Source organism: Phalangium opilio, unplaced genomic scaffold (assembly GCF_054372755.1).
Source record: "Phalangium opilio isolate 3A_F unplaced genomic scaffold, DU_Popi_V2 ptg000046l_1, whole genome shotgun sequence".
In the NCBI taxonomy this organism is placed as follows: domain Eukaryota; kingdom Metazoa; phylum Arthropoda; class Arachnida; order Opiliones; family Phalangiidae; genus Phalangium; species Phalangium opilio.
In genome coordinates, this window is record NW_028324169.1 from 120,415 (window position 1) to 130,235 (window position 9,821).

The 9,821-nt window shown below is 37.9% G+C and overlaps 1 long non-coding RNA gene across 1 annotated transcript; it reads left to right on the plus strand.

Moving 5' to 3' along the window:
* The first annotated feature begins 662 nt into the window (after positions 1-662).
* LOC149674111 (uncharacterized) lies at positions 663-2,658 on the plus strand. Its single transcript, XR_016366738.1, has 3 exons — positions 663-2,053; positions 2,115-2,300; positions 2,364-2,658. It is a non-coding gene; the product is annotated as an uncharacterized LOC149674111 (long non-coding RNA).
* Positions 2,659-9,821: the final 7,163 nt, after the last annotated feature.

Below are 9,821 nucleotides of genomic sequence, written 5' to 3' on the forward strand. Positions count from 1 at the left end.
AAACCAGAGGCTTATTTTTTTCTAGCCACGAGAGAGAGAGAGAGAGAGAGAGAGAGGTAAGCCTAGGCACGATGTAGGTTGGGAAAAGGTCAGTTTCGTGTGACCTTAACTGTAATATGATGGACAATAAAATCATTTTTAGTTAAAAGCGAAGAGGCCTATTTTTTTCTAGCAAAGAGAGCGAACGTGTTTGAACACGTTTTGCAAGGATCCGTTAGTTGGGGTTTGTTGTTAAGGAACAGAGACGATTGGGCCCCATTTCTAATTAAACCGAAATGATGTAACCTTGGCACACTTAAAGCATTTTAGTTATAGTTACCATATGACCTCTTTCATGGTATTGTTGAATAGACATTCGAGTCTAGACACGATGTAGGTTAGGGAAAACATCCTAGGCCAGTTTCGTGCGAAACTTAACGGTAATATGTTGAACAATAAATTCATTTTTTAATTTAAAGCGTAGAGGCCCATTTTTTCTAGCAAGGGGCGCCAAGTCTGGGCACGTGTTTTTTTGTAGGTTGGGATAAATTTAACTGTGATATATGCTGAACAATAAAATCATTTTTTAGTTAAGAACCATAGAGGCCTAATTTTTCTAGCAAGTCTAGACATGATTATGTAAAAACTTTACATCCTGGGTGAGCTCTATTACGTGTAATCTTAGGTTTTGTATATTGTTAAGGACATAATAATCTAGAGGGTCCGTGATTTAGCGTCATTACAACCCGGATTCTCTATACTATAAATATGAAAATTTACCCAATACAAAAATCACTCTCAACCTAAACACTGACGAATAACTTTAAACCTGACGATACCAAACTTTCGACATGTGAGTATAATGTTTTTTCTCCTGAAATCATAGACTAAGTTTTTTTGGTTTTTAGGGTACCCAATCCAATACTTCCTGGTGATGAGGTGTTCGACTTTCTCAATCCGCCCTCACCAGTTGAACCTCTAGAAGAAGAACCATTTCCCTTAGCGGAACTAGAGGATGGGGAAGAGGGGGAGGATGGGGAAGCCCTTCCTGAGGAGGATGATGAAGTTGTAGCCTCTTTGGATTGTAATATCCAACGGTAAACATTCCATGTTTTCTCCTATTTTTAGTAGCTATATTTCTCCCGTAAAATTTGAGCAGGATCTTAGCCCAGATCCACTCTTCAACCGCTGAAGATACTACGACCACCGACGAAGAGATTAGGGTTGAAACTAATTATGTTAACGAGGCCCTAGGTCAGGCACTGCTGGAGTTTATGATATTCCCAGTAGAACCTATTGGAGAGGAACAGCCCTTAAACATAGCAAATTGTTATTCTGGCTCGTAAGTTATTTAGTTTTTCATTTTTAAGACCATCTCTAATATCTTTTTTCTTTACAGTCTCAATACGGCCATCGTGAAATTTTTTAAAAGGAGAGCCAGGATATACAGAGAGGCCGAAGGGTCGGATGATGGCGCTGGCGTGATTGATGAAACGTCCATTAGGATGGCAATCATGCTCGACATACCGAGAATGAAACTGTTCCTCGACAAAGTCGCCTACGGGGTACTGGCCCAACAGATGGTAGACCTAGGGCTTTTCCGTTAACCTACATATCCGCGCCTCGGAGGGCTATTAAATTTCCCGCCCCTAGCCCCCAAAGGTAAGAAACAGTTTTTGTATATTGTAAGGGGGGGGGTAAAGAGAGTCTAGGTTTAAACGGTTCCCTCTCTATATTATAAATACGGAAAGTTTCCCAATACTAAAATCATTCTCTCTTTAGCTTCGGACAGAACATCATCCACCATTATCATGTGAGCATACTGTTTTTTTTCTGAAATTACGGAGAGACTAACTTTTGAACTTAATAGGGCGTACAGTCACATCGACGATGTACTTCTATATTCGGACAACGGCGACCCGAGGCAACAGTTTCACGAACGACATCTGGTTGAGAATCAGCCGCCCCCGCCTCCTCAATCACCACCGCCTCCTCAACCCCCACCGCCTCCTCAACCCCAGGAAAACCCGCCGAGAGTAAATGAACACCCGCCAAATGATTGCAGTCTCTTCAGGTAAGGTCTCTATATTTTTTAAAAACTTTAATGTCTATATTCACCCTAAACGTTTTTATAGGATCCTTGCTGATGTCCATAGGACTTTAGTGAGGATTCGCGCGGAGAATCTCAATCATGGCTTTGATCTCCGCGAGGAAGATGTCGTCTTCCGGGAATTGAGTTCTCGGCTCATGCCATTCGTTGACATCACACCCGTTCCCGGAAACGAAATGCCGGTTTACGTTAACACATCTCGCTCGTGCTCGTAAGTTAATTAGCATTAGTATTTTAAAGACGGATCCCTAATATCTTTTCTTTCTATTTTTAGTCTCATTATCGTTATCACAGAGTATTTCCAATACAGACGGGTAAATGACCACGAGAGAGCCCTAGACCGGCAGAGGCAAAAACGCTTTTTTAGAGCTGTAGTAGATGATGTGCATTTACAGACCGGCCTTTAATATTTGTAAATATATATTAATACTTTACTCGAACAAATACTTTGTGTAAATATATAAATAAAAACATGGTAAAATTATTCAATGCTTCTTGCTTGATACATACAAAGAGTAACGCAATATAGCCCCGCTTTAAAAAAAACGAGAGAGAGATTTACTAGAGATCGAAACCCCCTGTACATGTATCAGAGGGAGAGATTTACTAGAGAGAGGGAAAGTACATTTCAGTACGGAGTTGACCAAAGGCGAGAGATCGCGCGCATGCTCGTACACGGGAACCTAGCTAGAGAGGAGGAATTCAGTAATACGCGGGAGAGACCAGATTGCGCGCTAGAGAGAGAGAGATGGTAAAAGATCCCCCGCATTGACAGCGCTTTCGCCGGTATGGAGCTCGGGGCGAAAGAGAAAGTGAGAGAGAGAGGGGCGGCGTAAAAAAAAATACAGTGGCGGGAAAGGAGCTGGGGTAAAGAGAGAGACGGGAATGGAGCGGGGGTAAAGAGACGACGAAATAAAGAGATGGTGAAAGTCAGCGAAATAAAGAGACGGTGAAAGTCAGTGAGGGGGAACAAAAAGTACCACCCCCTCCGGGGGCGGAATTGAAGGGGGCAAAAAGTACCGGGGGGCCAAAAAAATTTGACCCACCCTGCGCGGGTATCGAGGATGGGGGAAAAAAATTCATCCCCCCTGCGCTGCCCGCGGGTATCGCGGCTTACTATTCTCTATTAAAAGTTTGAAGATTTATAAGCGATATTCAAGTGTTAATTTCTTCCTTGAATGTAGAATAAGTTAGATTAAAATAGATGTTTGAACGTCCGATCCCTAAGCTTAAAGTTGTCTCCATGATGCCACATACACATGGTTCTTTGGAAGGGTCGAGCTGGTCAAGTTCAACCGCCAGTGTTTTGAGACGAGTATATTTACCTCTTCAACTAACTATCCTTCTCTAAACGCTACCCTTTTGTTAAGAATTGTTACTCTTTCTATTACGTTTTGTTTTTTGTTTGTTGCGTCAATATAAAGAAATTTGAATGCTATTATTGATGAATATTTAATTATACTTTTAAGAGGATGGTTGTGCATTTGATATAATTCAAAATTTGATTTAAGCCATCATTTCTGTGGTTCTCCTGAACTCTCAAGGAGTAACGATCAAGCATTAGATTTACTGCCAAGAACCGGAGATTGAGTCTATTACTGGAATTGCTGTCAAGTACTTCAGTTTCCTTGAAGGATTGAAATTACCGTCAACGACCAAAGCTACCGTCAAGAGACAAAGTTACCATCAAATAGCGAATTCACTATCAAGTGCCAGAGTCAAGAGTCAGAATTACGGTCAAGAATCCCAGTTTCATTCAGTTATGGCTTATATTAAGTCATGTAGTTTTAAAGTGTTAATTAGATTTGCCCAATAATTTTGATTGAGATTGAACTGTAACACAAGAACATTTTGCTTCAGTCTTTGTCAGTTTAGATCAGGGTTGCCCGACTCCTATTGAGTCATACATAGTTTACACTCAAGGAGGATGAAAACTATTTACACCAGAAGGTCAGGATATCTAGAATCTAACAGAGATTAACTATTGGAAAGCCACTGAATTTAGACAGTTTTTGCTGCACCCGGGACCTTTAGTTTTAGCAGATGTACTTCCCAAAAAATATTATGACCGCTATATTGCCTTCATATGGCGATTCGGATTTTAGCATCCACAGTTCTGTCATTTTCGATGATAGAGTTCGCAAGAGAACTATTAGGTTACTTCGTCCAAAGCTTTGGACTGATATACGGTAGACATTTAGTTTCCTACAATGTTCATTGCCTAAATCACCTCACAAATGATGTTGAAACATATGGGTCACTCGACAAGTTCAGTGCCTTTGAATTTGAAAACTATTTACAAGCCATCAAAAAGAAAAAAAGTAATTCAGGTAGACCCTTAAAGCAAATTGTAAACCGCATATATGAAGAAAGATATGTCGCAAGTGGAATTAAACAGAAAAATACAACTTGTAGAATGGCACATAGCGATGGTCCGCTTATCCCCGGATGCAGTGGTCCACAATTTAGAAAGGTCGAGTTGGATGGCTTTATCATAGGCGTACGTGAGTGTGATAACTGTTGCGTGATGGAGGATAAGTCGTATGTTTCCGTGGAGAACATTGCTAATAATGAAGATGGTGTCACTGTTGTTATTGGCCGAACATTTGATAAAACCGAAGATTTTTATTCAAAACCTTGCCCTTCATGTCTTGTTGGAGTTGTTAAAGCTAGTGGTGTTTCTCAGATTTTAAAACTGTGGAAGGTTTCCGATGTAGTACGAAAAGTTCAGAAGTACCAAATTAGTGGTGGTACTTGGCTCCTCATCGATCTTTTGCATCTGAATGGTAGGGATTTTGAAGTAGATTTTTTTCTTGCTAAAGCTAGTTTAAGCTCTTTGCACGATTACAATTAACAGACTTCTGATTTTATTCCTGTGTGTGAAGCTCTCTGCACGCTGTCATTGTTTTCATTATTTTAAATTCGGACCTTCTAATAAAGTTTCCACTCTTTGTAGGAAAATGACGACTATAGGAGGTGACTTTTTCGTGGTGGAATTCTTGGCAACGGCTAGTGTTGCGGTTGTCCCAAAGATTTGGGTTGACGAAGAAAGTGATGTTTGTTCATTTCCAAAGAATGAAAAAGATGGATCTAAATTAGCAAAAAAAATCGCTAACGACTGGCCAACATTCAATATCAGGATACTTTTTCGCTCTAGTAAGTTCTTCAGTTATTTCCAAAAATTAATACCACTTCTAACTTAATTAAATCTTTCTATTTTGTTAAAACACAGCAACTTACGAGGTTGCTATTAAGAAAATGAAATGCATAGAGAATGAAGAATCCAGCAGTGGTCCAGATAAGGGTAGAGGTTTTAGAAGAAAGAGGTCATCAAAACGTTATTCTGCAATTAATGAAAGTTCTGAAGAATCTGAGACGGATTTTAATCATTTAATTTGTTCGCCTGATCCCAAAATGCCAACATATTCTGTTAACGCCAAGAAGCCAAATTCTAGTCAGTTTTAATGTATCGTGCAAAATATTTTCGTAATGTTATTTTACGTTTGTAAGGCAGTACACCCAAACATTCAAATATCCTCTCAAGTGGATCTGAGGAGCATGATAGCGAACTTCATTCTTCAAAAGTCACCAAAGTTTCAAGAGATGATCAACATTGTGGTTCTAAGAAACGAAACTCTAGTGAGATCTAAAAATTCTGGCCTCTAGAAACTATATTCATAAAATTATTTTTTGAAGGTGATACTCCAAAGTGTTCAAATAGAGAATCTGGCATTGAATCGCGTAGTCAGGCTAATATTACATCCATTTCTGAAATGTCAAGAACTTCTGCTTGTCACATTGACTCAGATGAAATGAATCACAATTGTATCATTAATATTTAATACTGAAGATTCCCAGTCATCTACATTAGGTCTAATTAAAGGTGGAAACTATTTTTTATTTAAAAAACTCATACATTTTTATTTTTAGAAACCTGTATCTATCTGGAATCTGGTACTGGATTAGGAATTAGCGGTAAGTTTAAATCTAGCAACCAGTACCTTTCTTAATTGTACAGTTTTCAGACTAGGAGAATTTATATCATTACACCAGGAGACCAGGCTACAAGAAGTACAAAAGTGGCTGCACCTTGTACTCCTTGTATGTACAGCCCCCTAGTCTGAAAACTGATTTGCTAATTGTGTTCACCCGTTCTCAGTACTGATATGATTTTCATACAGGCAATCAGCGACAAAATCCCGGATCTAAAAAACCTACTGAAGATGGTAACATTTTTTCCGCTTCTCGTAGAGAGTATCCTCCTGGAGTGATTTTGGTTAAAGAAGGTATATTAACATCAGAAATTGACCTATCCCTCCTAATAAAACTGTGCACTAGAATAAACTTATTTTTCATTTAAAATTGGTATCGAAATATTAATAGAAATTTCGAAATAATAAAAGTAAACTCTAATGAGATGTTGGCCATGATGGAATGTTTTATGAGGCACATACAAAACAGTAAAGGAGTCTCGATGTCCGATTCGCCTGTGGCGGAATTTGACTTTCCATTTCCGCTATCATCAAATGATGATCTTCCGAAACTTGAAGAAAAACTTCAAGATCAGGATTCAACGGCACAATTTGTAAGTTATTTAAGAATGAAACTAACGAACCTGTGCCAACTGATAACACCCTTTGAACTCTAAAATATAAGGTTCAATTTCTGAAAAAAAATTGGAGGATCAAACGTGAAAAACACAGTTAAAACAATTTTTTTTTCTAACTGACGAGGTTTCTGTCCTGTACAATTGGGAGGGACGCAAGACCAAAATGATGTTTAAAAATTTGCGGATGACGGGTGAAATTCTTGGTTGGTTGAAAAAATTTATAATCGTACAGTGCTGGTCTGTGAGCATAATGTTTTTTGTTTGTAGCAGCAGCAATGTCATCACATAACACAGCGACGAAAAAGGAAGTCGAAGATGAAATTAAGTCTCGTCTTCGCCACGCGGAGGGAAATATTGATTAAAAAAAATAAAGTCTATTTTAAAACATATTTTTTGAAATCAAATTCTCTGTTGTCGGGGACAGCGAACTTTCTAGGAGTCGACCTTCAAATTTCCAACTAAAAAAAGACAATTCTGTTTAAAGATTCAATCTCTAATGCAAAAAGCTTTAAAATGTTATTTTTTCAATTTAAATTATTTGTAAACCAATTGCTTCAAATGCACAAATCTAAAAACAAAATTTTTTTGTTAATTAAGACGCCCTTTATAATGTGCAAAATTATTTTTCAATTTAAATTATTTGTAAATGAATTGCTTTAAATGTACACATCTACTAAAAGTCTAAAACCAACAATTTTTGTTAATTAAGTTGATATTTAAGTTCAAAATTTTAAAATGTTATTTTTCAATTTAAATAATAATGCTGAAATTTTTGTTATTTAAGGTTCTATTTTTGTAATAAAGTTTTTAAACACTGATTATTGAATCTAAATTATTTATTAACGTTTAAAGGAAAAAAGCTAATATACAATGAAAATCCCACAAAATAACCCTAAATCTCCAGATAATGACCCAAGAATGTGGGAAATAATATATTAGGAATGCTTTTCGGACATTCAATGGATAGTAAACAAAGGTCCCTATTTTATCCTAGGATTGTCCCCACATTTATCTGTAGGAACAACGGGGTATAGAAATATTTAGGACATCCCTAGACTAAGTTTCTTAGATTTAGGAACATCCTAGGGACGATGTCTATGTCCCTGACTGTAATCCGTGGGACGTTCCAGGGACAGTATTGCGTTTAGTGGGTAAAATATGTTTAATTGTAAAAAATAGTTTAGAAAATCTGTTTTCTCTGAAAACCTCTCTTCCTACCTGACCTCCTTCAATAGCTTGATTTGGTCATTTGGTCTCTTTTTACTTACAGTTTCATTTAATTAAGAGTAACTTTTTCACGTAAATCTAAATGTACGTCTGTGTGAGCCATTCAGCATTTCTTTAGATCTAGGTGTGACGTATACCTTCATTTAAAGAATCTTACATAATCAATAAAATAAAATTATCTGCACTCTAAATCATGTATTTTATCAGTCATGTATAATCCTATAATTTGATTATCCTGGTCCTATATAATGCTATAATTTTTCGAAGAGAATCATATTTTTAGCCACATCGTATATACGATGGGCTATTAATTTGACCACAAGGAGATAATCAACATCAAGGAGATATATCCCCAGCCTACGAATGAGGGTATTGTGTGTCAGGTTCTCGCTGACGAAAGTCTCATCTCGAGTTTTCATAAAAATTAGCATCCCAACTGTACAGCAAACCGCAGTTGAACAACAAAACTTTTTCTCTCCAAACATATATTCTCCGCACCAACGAAAGTTTGCCACGAAAAGCTGGGTCCCCCTAAAAAAATTCACCCCCTCACTAAAAGGCTAGAGACTCCAATTTCTGGATTGGAGGTTTGTTTCGCACGTAATGAGCTACTCGTCCAATAGGTTTCATTGCTTAAACGGTTTTTATAATATGAATTTCGAATTTTACTTCGTCTCTAATCTCCTTAGCTAAGCTTCAAATTTATCCATTATATGTACAGAAGTACCGTCATTAAAAAATATTAACCGTCGCCGTAAAAAACGTAAACATTGTCCATGGATGAACCCTCCTTGCTTGAAGTTACTCAGTGTAAAATTAGCCCCGCCTGTTTCAGTTCACTCTCCACCGCTGTGGAGCGGTGCTTCAAAAGCTCGTACTCGGTCTTGGCCGAGATTTCAGAAATTTTTCTCTTCATTCACCGAGCCCCGTTGGAAACGTAAAAAATCTGTACGTCGTTTGTTTCGTTCGTTATTTTTAAATAGTACTTTGTAAAACCACTTCTGGGTGGCGCTGGCTCCATAATTATTTTAACGATTTTTAAATTTAGAAAATTCATTTTCTTCTCCACCACCACCCGGATCCGAAGTTCCGAACCCAGGACCTACGGCATGCCAGCCTGATACTATACGGCTTCCTCTACAGTCGCTTGTTAAAAGAGGGTTGCAGTGATAGTAGGACCGAGAAGGAATGTATGTAGGAGCTGTGTTTTAGTGACTCGTGAGCTACAAGAGAGAGGAATGGGAGGGATTTAGAGCCGGTCCGAGCTGGCGAGAACTCTAGAAGCGCGCTTTGGCAATTTTTTTTCTTTCTTCGTAGCTACAACGTATCGATGGGACTAATAGTTTTACCCGAAGAGTAGTGGTAGTGGTAATAGTGGTAGTGGTAATAGTGGTAGTAGTAGTAGTGGTAGTAGTAGTAGTTGTAGTAGTAGTATTAGAAGTTGTAGTAGTAATTAAATTAGTAACGTGAGTTGGCGATATGTGATTCACTTTGTCAAGCAGCCATTGAAAAATTATTCTCCCTTACCGGTATATTAGGGGATATTTCTCTAGCAGTAAATTTATTGTAGTAGGGATAGCGAAAGCACGTAAACGATGTGGCTTAATTATACTTCAAAATAGTTTAAAAAATAGCGACATGGTTTAAAAAGTATCTCAAATCTAAAGAAAACCTTATTTTTTTGAGAGTTTAAAGTCTTCTGATTCCAAAAATCTGCTTGATAAATGTTTAAATATGAGGGAAAGCACAAAAAAAACACTTTGAAAACTTGAAATTTGGGGGCAAAAGCAAATTTATGGAGACAATTTTTGGCGGGTTTTTCTCCTTGATACGGCATCTAACGGAAAAGCCAAGCACGAGCGCCCGAAACTCCCGAGTCTACTAATGCCGCGCGAA